Source organism: Camellia sinensis, unplaced genomic scaffold, assembly GCF_055761805.1.
Source record: "Camellia sinensis isolate YWXY unplaced genomic scaffold, ASM5576180v1 Unanchor4, whole genome shotgun sequence".
NCBI classification, from domain to species: domain Eukaryota; kingdom Viridiplantae; phylum Streptophyta; class Magnoliopsida; order Ericales; family Theaceae; genus Camellia; species Camellia sinensis.
Genome location: NW_028129277.1, coordinates 18,360,001 through 18,375,000, shown reverse-complemented (window position 1 = coordinate 18,375,000; position 15,000 = coordinate 18,360,001).

Here is a 15,000-nt window from a genome sequence, read left to right as displayed (position 1 = left end):
AGCCCGACGAACGCGCGAAAACATTTAGAGAGGCCGAGCAAGCACCGGTTAGCGCGAATGCAAATAACAAACGCAACAGGCAACTTTCGAGGGACATACTTCTCGCAACAAGCTTCCACAAGGAAAGCACAGGCAACTCGTTCGCACGCCAAAGCCAACCAAATGGCAATTTAACCGAGGGACATGCATTTCGCAAGGCAACTTGTACAATTACCCGAGGGACATGGCATGCTTGCCAAGGCCGTGGCTTGGCATGCTTGCCAAGGCCGTGGCATGACATGCTGCTGGCCAAGGCCGGGCATGCCATGCTGCTGGACAAGGCCGTGGCAAGGCATGCTGATGGCCGAGGCCGTGGCAAGGCATGCTGATGGCCGAGGCCGTGGCAAGGCATGCTGATGGCCGAGGCCGTGGCAAGGCATGCTGCTGGCCAAGGCGTTGGCATGGCATGCTGCTGCTGACCAAGGCTTGGGCTTGCCATGCTGCCGGCCAAGGCCGCGGCATGGCATGCTGCCGGCCAAGGCCGCGGCATGCCATGTTGCCGGCCAAGGCCGTGGCATGGCATGCTGCTGGCCAAGGCCGTGGCATGACATGCTGGCCAAGGCCGGGGCATGGCAAGCTGCTGGCCAAGGTCGTGGCATGGCACGCTGCTGGCCAAGGCCGGGGCATAGCACGCTGCTGGCCATGGCCGTGGCTTGGCAAGGTTGCCAAGGCCGGGGCATGGCGTGCTGCTGGCCAAGGCTTTGGCATGCCATGTTGCTGGCCAAGGCTGTGGCATGGCATGCTGCTGGCCAAGGCTGTGGCATGGCATGCTGCTGGCCAAGGCCGTGGCATGACATGCTGGCCAAGGCCGGGGCATGGCATGCTGCTGGCCAAGGTCGTGGCATGGCATGCTGCTGGCCAAGGCCGTGGCATGACATGCTTGCCAAGGCCAGGGCATGGCATGCTGCTGGCCAAGGCTTTGGCATGCCATGTTGCTGGCCAAGGCTGTGGCATGGCATGCTGCCCTAGGCCAACGTGCCACCGCCACCGCCGCGGGCCGCCACTCGACGCATCCCGTGCTTGGCTATGTAGTTTCGATGCCACAAGCCAATGCCACAAGCCAAGCGATGGCATGTGCCAAGCGCCCGCCTAGGCATAGGCGTGGCCTGTGGCCTGGCCATGCTGGCCAGCCTTAAGGGAGGTGCCCCCCCCTTATAATAGCCTGTTAAGCCCTTTTCAATCTGGCAGGAGGAAACATCAAGCATGTTCGAGGAGTCATAATGGGGTTTTTTTAAAAAGTAATGGTTTTTTGCCAAAACTTTCAACATGAAAGTTGTATGAAATAATTTAATACACCATAAAAAAAATTATAAAAAAATATTTGGCCACCGGAATATTTTATTTTAATTTATTTCAATTTTAATACTTAAAAAATAATAAAAATTACTAAAAATACTCAAAAAATTCTAGAAAAATTCCAACAATTATAAGATGAGGCACTAGTAATTATAGTAATTTTTTTAATTATTTTTTTATTTTTAATTTATTTTATTATAATTTTTATGAGTAAATAAATAATTAAAAAGCCCGACGAACGTGCAAAAACTCTTAGAGAAACCCAGCAAGCATCGGATAGCTCGAATGCAAATAACAAACGCAACAGGCAACTTCCGAGGGACATACTTTTCCCAACAAGCTTCCACTGGGGAAAGCACTAGCAACGTGTTCGCAAGTCAAAGGCAACCAAACCGGCTATTACCCGAGGGACAAGCATTTCGCAGGGCAACATATACGTAAGTCAAAGCCAAACCAAATGGCAATTACACGAGGGACAGGATTGCTTGCCAAGGGCGTGGCATGCGATGTTCTAGCCCAAGGCCAAGGCACGCCACGCTGCGGGACAAGGCCGTGGCAAGACATGCGGCTGGCCTTGGCCTTGGCATGGCATGCCGCCGGCTTTGGCTGGGCTGCGTTGGCCTTGCCATGGAATGTTGCTGGCTTCGGATGGGCTGCCTCGGCCTTGGCCTTGGCCGTGGCATGGCATGGCATGCTGCTGGCCTTGGCCTTGGCCTTGGCATGGCATGCTGCTGGCTTTGGCTGGGCTGCCTTGGCCGTGGCATGGCATGCTGCTGGCTTTGGCTGGGCTGCCTTGGCCGTGGCATGGCATGCTGCTGGCCTAGGCCTTGGCATGGCATGCTGCTGGCTTTGGCTGGGCTGCCTTGGCCGTGGCATGGCATGCTGCTGGCCTAGGCCTTGGCATGGCATGCTGCTGGCTTTGGCTGGCAGCCTTGGCCGTGGCATGGCATGCTGCTGGCCTTGGCCTTGGCATGGCATGCTGCTGGCTTTGGCTGGCCTGCCTTGGCCGTGGCATGGCATGCTGCTGGCCTAGGCCTTGGCATGGCATGCTGCTGGCTTTGGCTGGCCTGCCTTGGCCGTGGCATGGCATGCTGCTGGCCTAGGCATGGCATGGCATGCTGCTGGCTTTGGCTGGGCTGCCTTGGCCGTGGCATGGCATGCTGCTGGCCTTGGCCTTGATATGGCATGCTGCTGGCTTTGGCTGGGCTGCCTTGGCCGTGGCATGGCATGCTGCTGGCCTAGGCCTTGGCATGGCATGCTGCTGGCTTTGGCTGGGCTGCCTTGGCCTTGGCATGGCATGCTGCTGGCTTTGGCTGGCCTGCCTTGGCCGTGGCATGGCATGCTGCTGGCCTAGGCCATGGCATGGCATGCTGCTGGCTTTGGCTGGGCTGCCTTGGCCGTGGCATGGCATGCTGCTGCCCTTGGCCTTGATATGGCATGCTGCTGGCTTTGGCTGGGCTGCCTTGGCCGTGGCATGGCATGCTGCTGGCCTAGGCCTTGGCATGGCATGCTGCTGGCTTTGGCTGGCCTGCGTTGGCCGTGGCATGGCATGCTGCTGGCCTAGGCCTTCGCATGGCATGCTGCTGGCCTAGGCCTTCGCATGGCATGCTGCTGGCTTTGGCTGGGCTGCCTTGGCCGTGGCATGGCATGCTGCTGGCCTTGGCCTTGGCATGGCATGCTGCTGGCTTTGGCTGGGCTGCCTTGGCCGTGGCATGGCATGCTGGTGGCCTAGGCCTTGGCATGGCATGCTGCTGGCTTTGGCTGGCCTGCCTTGGCCGTGGCATGGCATGCTGCTGGCCTAAGCCTTGGCATGGCATGCTGCTGGCTTTGGTTGGGCTGCCTTGGCCGTGGCATGGCATGCTGCTGGCCTTGGCCTTGGCATGGCATGCTGCTCGCTTTGGCTGGCCTGCCTTGGCCGTGGCATGGCATGCTGCTGGCCTAGGCCTTGGCATGGCATGCTGCTGGCTTTGGCTGGGCTGCCTTGGCCGTGGCATGGCATGCTGCTGGCCTTGGCCTTGGCATGCCATGCTGTTGGCTTTGGCTGGCCTGCCTTGGCCGTGGCATGGCATGCTGCTGGCCTAGGCCTTGGCATGGCATGCTGCTGGCTTTGGCTGGGCTGCCTTGGCCGTGGCATGGCATGCTGCTGGCCTTGGCCTTGGCATGGCATGCTGCTGGCTTTGGCTGGGCTGCCTTGGCCGTGGCATGGCATGCTGCTGGCCTTGGCCTTGGCATGGCATGCTGCTGGCTTTGGCTGGGCTGCCTTGGCCGTGGCATGGCATGCTGCTGGCCTAGGCCTTGGCATGGCATGCTGCTGGCTTTGGCTGGGCTGCCTTGGCCGTGGCATGGCATGCTGCTGGCCTAGGCCTTGGCATGGTATGCTGCTGGCCTAGGCCTTGGCATGGCATGCTGCTGGCTTTGGCTGGCAGCCTTGGCCGTGGCATGGCATGCTGCTGGCCTTGGCCTTGGCATGGCATGCTGCTGGCCTTGGCCATGGCATGGCATGCTGCTGGCTTTGGCAGGCCTGCCTTGGCCGTGGCATGGCATGCTGCTGGCCTTGGCCTTGGCATGGCATGCTGCTGGCTTTGGCTGGCCTGCCTTGGCCGTGGCATGGCATGCTGCTGGCCTAGGCCTTGGCATGGCATGCTGCTGGCTTTGGCTGGCCTGCCTTGGCCGTGGCATGGCATGCTGCTGGCCTAGGCATGGCATGGCATGCTGCTGGCTTTGGCTGGGCTGCCTTGGCCGTGGCATGGCATGCTGCTGGCCTTGGCCTTGATATGGCATGCTGCTGGCTTTGGCTGGGCTGCCTTGGCCGTGGCATGGCATGCTGCTGGCCTAGGCCTTGGCATGGCATGCTGCTGGCTTTGGCTGGGCTGCCTTGGCCGTGGCATGGCATGCTGCTGGCCTTGGCCTTGGCATGGCATGCTGCTGGCTTTGGCTGGCCTGCCTTGGCCGTGGCATGGCATGCTGCTGGCCTAGGCCATGGCATGGCATGCTGCTGGCTTTGGCTGGGCTGCCTTGGCCGTGGCATGGCATGCTGCTGCCCTTGGCCTTGATATGGCATGCTGCTGGCTTTGGCTGGGCTGCCATGGCCGTGGCATGGCATGCTGCTGGCCTAGGCCTTGGCATGGCATGCTGCTGGCTTTGGCTGGCCTGCGTTGGCCGTGGCATGGCATGCTGCTGGCCTAGGCCTTGGCATGGCATGCTGCTGGCTTTGGCTGGGCTGCCTTGGCCGTGGCATGGCATGCTGCTGGCCTTGGCCTTGGCATGGCATGCTGCTGGCTTTGGCTGGGCTGCCTTGGCCGTGGCATGGCATGCTGGTGGCCTAGGCCTTGGCATGGCATGCTGCTGGCTTTGGCTGGCCTGCCTTGGCCGTGGCATGGCATGCTGCTGGCCTAAGCCTTGGCATGGCATGCTGCTGGCTTTGGTTGGGCTGCCTTGGCCGTGGCATGGCATGCTGCTGGCCTAGGCCTTGGCATGGCATGCTGCTCGCTTTGGCTGGCCTGCCTTGGCCGTGGCATGGCATGCTGCTGGCCTAGGCCTTGGCATGGCATGCTGCTGGCTTTGGCTGGGCTGCCTTGGCCGTGGCATGGCATGCTGCTGGCCTTGGCCTTGGCATGCCATGCTGTTGGCTTTGGCTGGCCTGCCTTGGCCGTGGCATGGCATGCTGCTGGCCTAGGCCTTGGCATGGCATGCTGCTGGCTTTGGCTGGGCTGCCTTGGCCGTGGCATGGCATGCTGCTGGCCTTGGCCTTGGCATGGCATGCTGCTGGCTTTGGCTGGGCTGCCTTGGCCGTGGCATGGCATGCTGCTGGCCTTGGCCTTGGCATGGCATGCTGCTGGCTTTGGCTGGGCTGCCTTGGCCGTGGCATGGCATGCTGCTGGCCTAGGCCTTGGCATGGCATGCTGCTGGCTTTGGCTGGGCTGCCTTGGCCGTGGCATGGCATGCTGCTGGCCTAGGCCGTGGCATGGCATGCTGCTGGCCTTGGCCTTGGCATGGCATGCTGCTGGCTTTGGCTGGCCTGCCTTGGCCGTGGCATGGCATGCTGCTGGCCTAGGCCTTGGCATGGCATGCTGCTGGCTTTGGCTGGCCTGCCTTGGCCGTGGCATGGCATGCTGCTGGCCTAGGCCTTGGCATGGCATGCTGCTGGCTTTGGCTGGCCTGCCTTGGCCGTGGCATGGCATGCTGCTGGCCTAGGCATGGCATGGCATGCTGCTGGCTTTGGCTGGGCTGCCTTGGCCGTGGCATGGCATGCTGCTGGCCTTGGCCTTGATATGGCATGCTGCTGGCTTTGGCTGGGCTGCCTTGGCCGTGGCATGGCATGCTGCTGGCCTAGGCCTTGGCATGGCATGCTGCTGGCTTTGGCTGGGCTGCCTTGGCCGTGGCATGGCATGCTGCTGGCCTTGGCCTTGGCATGGCATGCTGCTGGCTTTGGCTGGCCTGCCTTGGCCGTGGCATGGCATGCTGCTGGCCTAGGCCATGGCATGGCATGCTGCTGGCTTTGGCTGGGCTGCCTTGGCCGTGGCATGGCATGCTGCTGCCCTTGGCCTTGATATGGCATGCTGCTGGCTTTGGCTGGGCTGCCATGGCCGTGGCATGGCATGCTGCTGGCCTAGGCCTTGGCATGGCATGCTGCTGGCTTTGGCTGGCCTGCCTTGGCCGTGGCATGGCATGCTGCTGGCCTAGGCCTTGGCATGGCATGCTGCTGGCTTTGGCTGGGCTGCCTTGGCCGTGGCATGGCATGCTGCTGGCCTTGGCCTTGGCATGGCATGCTGCTGGCTTTGGCTGGGCTGCCTTGGCCGTGGCATGGCATGCTGGTGGCCTAGGCCTTGGCATGGCATGCTGCTGGCTTTGGCTGGCCTGCCTTGGCCGTGGCATGGCATGCTGCTGGCCTAAGCCTTGGCATGGCATGCTGCTGGCTTTGGTTGGGCTGCCTTGGCCGTGGCATGGCATGCTGCTGGCCTAGGCCTTGGCATGGCATGCTGCTCGCTTTGGCTGGCCTGCCTTGGCCGTGGCATGGCATGCTGCTGGCCTAGGCCTTGGCATGGCATGCTGCTGGCTTTGGCTGGGCTGCCTTGGCCGTGGCATGGCATGCTGCTGGCCTTGGCCTTGGCATGCCATGCGGTTGGCTTTGGCTGGCCTGCCTTGGCCGTGGCATGGCATGCTGCTGGCCTAGGCCTTGGCATGGCATGCTGCTGGCTTTGGCTGGGCTGCCTTGGCCGTGGCATGGCATGCTGCTGGCCTTGGCCTTGGCATGGCATGCTGCTGGCTTTGGCTGGGCTGCCTTGGCCGTGGCATGGCATGCTGCTGGCCTTGGCCTTGGCATGGCATGCTGCTGGCTTTGGCTGGGCTGCCTTGGCCGTGGCATGGCATGCTGCTGGCCTAGGCCTTGGCATGGCATGCTGCTGGCTTTGGGTGGGCTGCCTTGGCCGTGGCATGGCATGCTGCTGGCCTTGGCCTTGGCATGGCATGCTGCTGGCTTTGGCTGGCCTGCCTTGGCCGTGGCATGGCATGCTGCTGGCCTAGGCCTTGGCATGGCATGCTGCTGGCTTTGGCTGGGCTGCCTTGGCCGTGGCATGGCATGCTGCTGGCCTTGGCCTTGGCATGGCATGCTGCTGGCTTTGGCTGGGCTGCCTTGGCCGTGGCATGGCATGCTGCTGGCTTTGGCTTGCCTGCCTTGGCCGTGGCATGGCATGCTGCTGGCCTAGGCCTTGGCATGGCATGCTGCTGGCTTTGGCTGGGCTGCCTTGGCCGTGGCATGGCATGCTGCTGGCCTTGGCCTTGGCATGGCATGCTGCTGGCTTTGGCTGGGCTGCCTTGGCCGTGGCATGGCATGCTGGTGGCCTAGGCCTTGGCATGGCATGCTGCTGGCTTTGGCTGGCCTGCCTTGGCCGTGGCATGGCATGCTGCTGGCCTAGGCCTTGGCATGGCATGCTGCTGGCTTTGGGTGGGCTGCCTTGGCCGTGGCATGGCATGCTGCTGGCCTTGGCCTTGGCATGGCATGCTGCTGGCTTTGGCTGGCCTGCCTTGGCCGTGGCATGGCATGCTGCTGGCCTAGGCCTTGGCATGGCATGCTGCTGGCTTTGGCTGGGCTGCCTTGGCCGTGGCATGGCATGCTGCTGGCCTTGGCCTTGGCATGGCATGCTGCTGGCTTTGGCTGGGCTGCCTTGGCCGTGGCATGGCATGCTGCTGGCCATGGCCTTGGCATGGCATGCTGCTGGCTTTGGCTTGCCTGCCTTGGCCGTGGCATGGCATGCTGCTGGCCTAGGCCTTGGCATGGCATGCTGCTTGCTTTGGCTGGGCTGCCTTGGCCGTGGCATGGCATGCTGCTGGCCTTGGCCTTGGCATGGCATGCTGCTGGCTTTGGCTGGCCTGCCTTGGCCGTGGCATGGCATGCTGCTGGCCTAGGCCTTGGCATGGCATGCTGCTGGCTTTGGCTGGGCTGCCTTGGCCGTGGCATGGCATGCTGCTGGCCTTGGCCTTGGCATGGCATGCTGCTGGCTTTGGCTTGCCTGCCTTGGCCGTGGCATGGCATGCTGCTGGCCTAGGCCTTGGCATGGCATGCTGCTGGCTTTGGCTGGGCTGCCTTGGCCGTGGCATGGCATGCTGCTGGCCTTGGCCTTGGCTTGGCATGCTGCTGGCTTTGGCTGGGCTGCCTTGGCTGCGGTTCTTATCACTAGACGTGCGTTGCGTGCGAAGGCGTGCAAAGGCGTGCGCGACCATGCGCGCAACACGCGCACCGTGGTCAAAAGACCACGCGCGCGGTATTCGCACAGGCCACGCTGCCCACGCCGCGGGCATGCCAGGCCGCCCAGGCCGTGCGCATGCCATGCCGTGCTGCCCAGGCCGGCTGCATGCCAGGCCGCCCAGGCCGTGCGCATGCCATGCCGTGCTGCCCACGCCGCGGGCATGCCAGGCCGGCTGCATGCCAGGCCGCCCAGGCCGTGCGCATGCCATGCCGTGCTGCCCACGCCGCGGGCATGCCAGGCCGGCTGCATGCCAGGCCGCCCAGGCCGTGCGCATGCCATGCCGTGCTGCCCATGCCGCGCGCATGCCAGGCCGCCCACGCCCGCGCGCATGCCACGCCATGCTGCCCAAGGCCGCGCCCAGGCCGCGCAAGGCCGCGCCCAGGCCGCCCAAGGCCGCGCCCAGGCCGCGCAAGGCCGCGCCCAGGCCGCCCAAGGCCGCGCCCAGGCCGCGCAAGGCCGCCCAAGGCCGCGGTCCAGGCCGCCCAAGGCCGCGGCCGAGCCGCCCCAGGCCGCAGCCCAGGCCGCGGTCGAGCCGCAGTGCATGTAACCCAAGGCCGCAGCCCAGGCCGCGCCCAACATGGGGCGTACCTGCCACTGCCTTGCCCTGGGCAAGGGAGGTGCCCCCCCCTTATAATAGCCTGTTAAGCCCTTTTCAATCTGGCAGGAGGAAACATCAAGCATGTTCGAGGAGTCATAATGGGGTTTTTTTAAAAAGTAATGGTTTTTTGCCAAAACTTTCAACATGAAAGTTGTAGGAAATAATTTAATACACCATAAAAAAAATTAAAAAAAATATTTTTTTACAGAAAATATTTTATTTTAATTTATTTCGATATTAATACTTAAAAAATAATAAAAATTAATAAAAATAGTCAAAAAATTATGGAAAAATTCCCATAATTAAAGGATGATTCACTAGTAATTATAGAAATTATTAAATTATTTTTTTCATTTTTTTTATTTTATTTTGATTTTTTTATGCCAAATAAGGGCTTTAAAAATTCGAAAAGCTCCAGAAAAATTGCAAAAAAATAGGGAATGACATTTAAAATTGATTGTAGTGCATTTTTAATTGTGTTGCACGGTTTGGGTAAGATTATAAAAGAATCATGTTCAAAAAGATCGATCGAGGCGGTGGCACGCCATGGCCCTGGCCTTGGCCTTGGCCTTTGCCCGCGGCCTTGGCCTTTGCCTTGGCCATGGCCATGCCTTGCACAGGGACTTGGCCTTGCCCACTGCCTTGGCCTTGGCTTTGGCCTTGGCCTTGGCATGGCATGGCATGCTCGCCGAGGCCGTGGCATGCCTTGCTGCTAGCCAAGGCCGTGGCGTGGCATGCTCGCCCAGCCCGTGGCATGCCGTGCTCGCCCAGCCCGTGGCACGCCATGTTGGCCCAAGGCATTGGCATGGCATGCCGGCCAAGGCATGCTGGCCAACGCTGCACAAGGCGGTGCCATGGCATGGCATGCTGACCAAGACCGTGCCATGGCATGCTGGGCGAGGCCGGGGCATGGCATGCTGGCCGAGGCCGTGGCTTGCCATGCCGCCACGGCCGTGGCATGCCGGGCAACGGACCGGCATGGCCCAGCCCGTGGCACGCCATGTTGGCCCAAGGCATTGGCATGGCATGCCGGCCAAGGCATGCTGGCCAACGCTGCGGCACGGCGTGCTGGACAAGGCGGTGCCATGGCATGGCATGCTGACCAAGACAGTGCCATGGCATGCTGGCCGAGGCCGTGGCATGGCATGCTGGCCGAGGCCGTGGCTTGCCATGCCGCCACGGCCGTGGCATGCTGGGCAACGGACCGGCATGGCATGCTGGCCGTGGCGGTGGCACGACATGCTGGCCAAGGCAGTGGCATGGCATGTAGGCCAAGGCTAAGGCATGGCACGCTGTGGCATGGCACGCTGGCCAAGGCAGTCGCAAGGCATGCGGGCCGAGGCCGCGGCACGGCCCGCTGGGCAACGCGGTGGCATGGCATGCTGGGCAACGCCGTGGCAAGGCATGCGGGCCGAGGCCTTGGCATGGCATGCTGGCCGAGGCCGTGGCATGGCATGCGGGCCGAGGCCGTGGCATGGCATGGCATGCGGGCCGAGGCCGTGGCATGGCATGCGGGCCGAGGCCGTGGCGTGGCATGGCATGGCATGTTGGGCAACGCCGTGGCAAGACATGCGGGCCGAGGCCGTGGCATGGCATGTTGGGCAACGCCCTGGCAAGCCATGCGGGCCGAGGCCGTGGCGTGGCATGTTCGCCAAGGATAAGGCATGGCACGCCGGGCAACGCGGTGCATTGGCATGCTGGGCAGCGCGGTGGCAAGGCATGGGGGCCGAGGCCGTGGCATGGCATGTTGGGCAACGCCGTGGCAAGACATGCGGGCCGAGGCCGTGGCATGGCATGCGGGCCGAGGCCGTGGCACGACATGTTGGCCAAGGCTAAGGCATGGCACGCCGGGCAACGCGGTGGCATGGCATGCTGGGCAACGCGGTGGCATGGCATGCGGGCCGAGGCCGTGGCATGGCATGTTGGGCAACGCCGTAGAAGGGCATGCGGGCCGAGGCCGTGGCATGGCATGCGGGCCGAGGCCGTGGCATGGCATGTTGGGCGACGCCGTAGCAAGGCATGCGGGCCGAGGCCGTGGCATGTCATGCGGGCCGAGGCCGTGGCATGGCATGCGGGCCGAGGCCGTGGCATGGCATGTTGGCCGAGGCCGTGGCAAGGCATGCGGGCCGAGGCCGTGGCATGGCATGTTTGGCAACGCCGTGGCAAGACATGCGGGCCGTGGCATGGCATGGCATGCGGGCCGAGGCCGTGGCACGACATGTTGGCCAAGGCTAAGGCATGGCACGCCGGGCAACGCGGTGGCATGGCACGCCGGGCAACGCGGTGGCAAGGCATGCGGGCCGGGGCCGTGGCATGGCATGTTGGGCGACGCCGTAGCAAGGCATGCGGTCCGAGGCCGTGGCATGTCATGCGGGCCGAGGCCATGGCATGGCATGCGGGCCGAGGCCGTGGCATGGCATGTTGGGCGACGCCGTAGCAAGGCATGCGGGCCGAGGCCGTGGCATGTCATGCGAGCCGAGGCCGTGGCATGGCATGCGGGCCGAGGCCGTGGCATGGCAAGTTGGGCGACGTCGTGGCAAGGCATGCGGGCCGAGGCCGTGGCATGTCACGCGGGCCGAGGCCGTGGCATGGCATGCGGGCAGAGGCCGTGGCATGGCATGTTGGGCGACGCCGTCGCAAGGCATGCGGGCCGAGGCCGTGGCATGGCATGCGGGCCGAGGCCGTGGCATGGCATGTTGGGCGACGCCGTAGCAAGGCATGCGGGCCGAGGCCGTGGCATGTCATGGCATGTTGGGCGACGCCGTAGCAAGGCATGCGGGCCGAGGCCGTGGCATGGCATGTTTGGCAACGCCGTGGCAAGACATGAGGGCCGTGGCATGGCATGGCATGCGGGCCGAGGCCGTGGCACGACATGTTGGCCAAGGCTAAGGCATGGCACGCCGGGCAACGCGGTGGCATGGCATGCGGGCCGGGGCCGTGGCATGGCATGTTGGCCAACGTCGTAGCAAGGCATGCGGGCCGAGGCCGAGGCCGTGGCACGGCATGCGGGCCGAGGCTGTGGCATGGCATGTTGGGCGACGCCGTAGCAAGGCATGCGGTCCGAGGCCGTGGCATGTCATGCGGGCCGAGGCCGTGGCATGGCATGCGGGCCGAGGCCGTGGCATGGCATGTTGGGCGACGCCGTAGCAAGGCATGCGGGCCGAGGCCGTGCCGTGGCATGCGGGCCGAGGCCGTGCCGTGGCATGCGGGCCGAGGCCGTGGCATGGCATGTTGGGCGACGCCGTAGCAAGGCATGCGGTCCGAGGCCGTGGCCTGTCATGCGGGCCGAGGCCGTGGCATGGCATGCGGGCCGAGGCCGTGGCATGGCATGCGGGCCGAGGCCGTGGCATGGCATGTTGGGCGACGCCGTAGCATGGCATGCGGGCCGAGGCCGTGGCATGTCATGCGCGCCGAGGCCGTGGCATGGCATGCGGGCCGAGGCCGTGGCATGGCAAGTTGGGCGACGTCGTGGCAAGGCATGCGGGCCGAGGCCGTGGCATGGCATGCGGGCCGAGGCCGTGGCAAGGCATGTTGGGCGACGCCGTCGCAAGGCATGCGGGCCGAGGCCGTGGCATGTCATGCGGGCCGAGGCCGTGGCATGGCATGCGGGCCGAGGCCGTGGCATGGCATGTTGGGCGACGCCGTAGCAAGGCATGCGGGCCGAGGCCGTGCCGTGGCATGCGGGCCGAGGCCGTGGCATGGCATGTTGGGCGACGCCGTAGCAAGGCATGCGGTCCGAGGCCGTGGCATGTCATGCGGGCCGAGGCCGTGGCATGGCATGCGGGCCGAGGCCGTGGCATGGCATGTTGGGCGACGCCGTAGCAAGGCATGCGGTCCGAGGCCGTGGCATGTCATGCGGGCCGAGGCCGTGGCATGGCATGCGGGCCGAGGCCGTGGCATGGCATGTTGGGCGACGCCGTAGCAAGGCATGCGGGCCGAGGCCGTGCCGTGGCATGCGGGCCGAGGCCGTGGCATGGCATGTTGGGCGACGCCGTAGCAAGGCATGCGGTCCGAGGCCGTGGCATGTCATGCGGGCCGAGGCCGTGGCATGGCATGCGGGCCGAGGCCGTGGCATGGCATGTTGGGCGACGCCGTAGCAAGGCATGCGGGCCGAGGCCGTGGCATGTCATGCGGGCCGAGGCCGTGGCATGGCATGCGGGCCGAGGCCGTGGCATGGCAAGTTGGGCGGCGTCGTGGCAAGGCATGCTGGCCGAGGCCGTGGCATGTCATGCGGGCCGAGGCCGTGGCATGGCATGCGGGCCGAGGCCGTGGCAAGGCATGTTGGGCGACGCCGTAGCAAGGCATGCGGGCCGAGGCCGTGGCATGTCATGCGGGCCGAGGCCGTGGCACGTCATGCGGGCCGAGGCCGTGGCATGGCATGTTTGGCCACGCCGTGGCAAGACATGCGGGCCGTGGCATGGCATGGCATGCGGGCCGAGGCCGTGGCTCGACATGTTGGCCAAGGCTAAGGCATGGCACGCCGGGCAACGCGGTGGCATGGCATGCTGGGCAACGCGGTGGCAAGGCATGCGGGCCGAGGCCGTGGCATGGCATGTTGGGCAACGCCGCAGCAAGGCATGCGGGCCGAGGCCGTGGCATGGCATGCGGGCCGAGGCCGTGGCATGGCATGCGGGCCGAGGCCGTGGCATGGCATGCGGGCCGAGGCCGTGGCATGGCATGTTGGGCGACGCCGTAGCAAGGCATGCGGTCCGAGGCCGTGGCATGTCATGCGGGCCGAGGCCGTGGCATGGCATGCGGGCCGAGGCCGTGGCATGGCATGTTGGGCGACGCCGTAGCAAGGCATGCGGGCCGAGGCCGTGGCATGTCATGCGGGCCGAGGCCGTGGCATGGCATGCGGGCCGAGGCCGTGGCATGGCAAGTTGGGCGGCGTCGTGGCAAGGCATGCGGGCCGAGGCCGTGGCACGGCATGCGGGCCGAGGCCGTGGCACGGCATGCGGGCCGAGGCCGTGGCACGTCATGCGGGCCGAGGCCGTGGCATGGCATGTTTGGCAACGCCGTGGCAAGACATGCGGGCTGTGGCATGGCATGGCATGCGGGCCGAGGCCGTGGCTCGACATGTTGGCCAAGGCTAAGGCATGGCACGCCGGGCAACGCGGTGGCATGGCATGCTGGGCAACGCGGTGGCAAGGCATGCGGGCCGAGGCCGTGGCGTGGCATGTTGGGCAACGCCGCAGCAAGGCATGCGGGCCGAGGCCGTGGCATGGCATGCGGGCCGAGGCCGTGGCATGGCATGCGGGCCGTGGCCGTGGCATGGCATGTTGGGCGACGCCGTCGCAAGGCATGCGGGCCGAGGCCGTGGCATGGCATGTTTGGCAACGCCGTGGCAAGACATGCGGGCCGTGGCATGGCATGGCATGCGGGCCGAGGCCGTGGCACGGCATGCGGGCCGAGGCCGTGGCATGGCATGTTGGGCGACGCCGTAGCAAGGCATGCGGGCTGAGGCCGTGGCCGTGGCATGGCATGCGGGCCGTGGCCGTGGCATGGCATGGCATGCGGGCCGAGGCCGTGGCATGGCATGTTGGGCAACGCCGTGGCAAGGCATGCGGGCCGAGGCCGTGGCATGGCATGATGGCCGAGGCCGTGGCATGTCATGCGGGCCGAGGCCGTGGCATGGCATGTTGGGCGACGCCGTAGCAAGGCATGCGGTCCGAGGCCGTGGCATGTTATGCGGGCCGAGGCCGTGGCATGGCTTGTTGGGCGACGCCGTAGCAAGGCATGCGGGCCGAGGCCGTGGCATGTCATGCTGGCCAAGGCCAAGGCATGACATGGCATGGCATGCGGGCCGAGGCCGTGGCATGGCATGTTGGGCAACGCCGTGGCAAGGCATGCGGGCCGAGGCCGTGGCATGGCATGATGGCCGAGGCCGTGGCATGCCATGCTGGCCAAGGCTAAGGCATGGCATGCCGGGCAACGCGGTGGCATGGCATGCTGGGCAACGCCGTGGCAAGGCATGCGGGCCGAGGCCGTGGCATGGCATGTTGGGCAACGCCTTGGCAAGACATGCGGGCCGAGGCCGTGGCATGGCATGGCATGTTGGGCAACGCCTTGGCAAGGCATGCGGGCCGAGGCCGTGGCATGGCATGCTAGCCGAGGCCGTGGCATGGCATGTTGGGCGACGCCGTGGCAAGGCATGCGGGCCGAGGCCGTGGCATGGCATGCGGGCCGAGGCCGTGGCACTGCATGTTGGGCGACGCCGTAGCAAGGCATGCGGGCCGAGGCCGAGGCCGTGGCATGGCATGTTGACCGAGGCCAAGGCATGGCATGCCGGGCAACGCGGTGGCATGGCATGCGCGGCCGAGG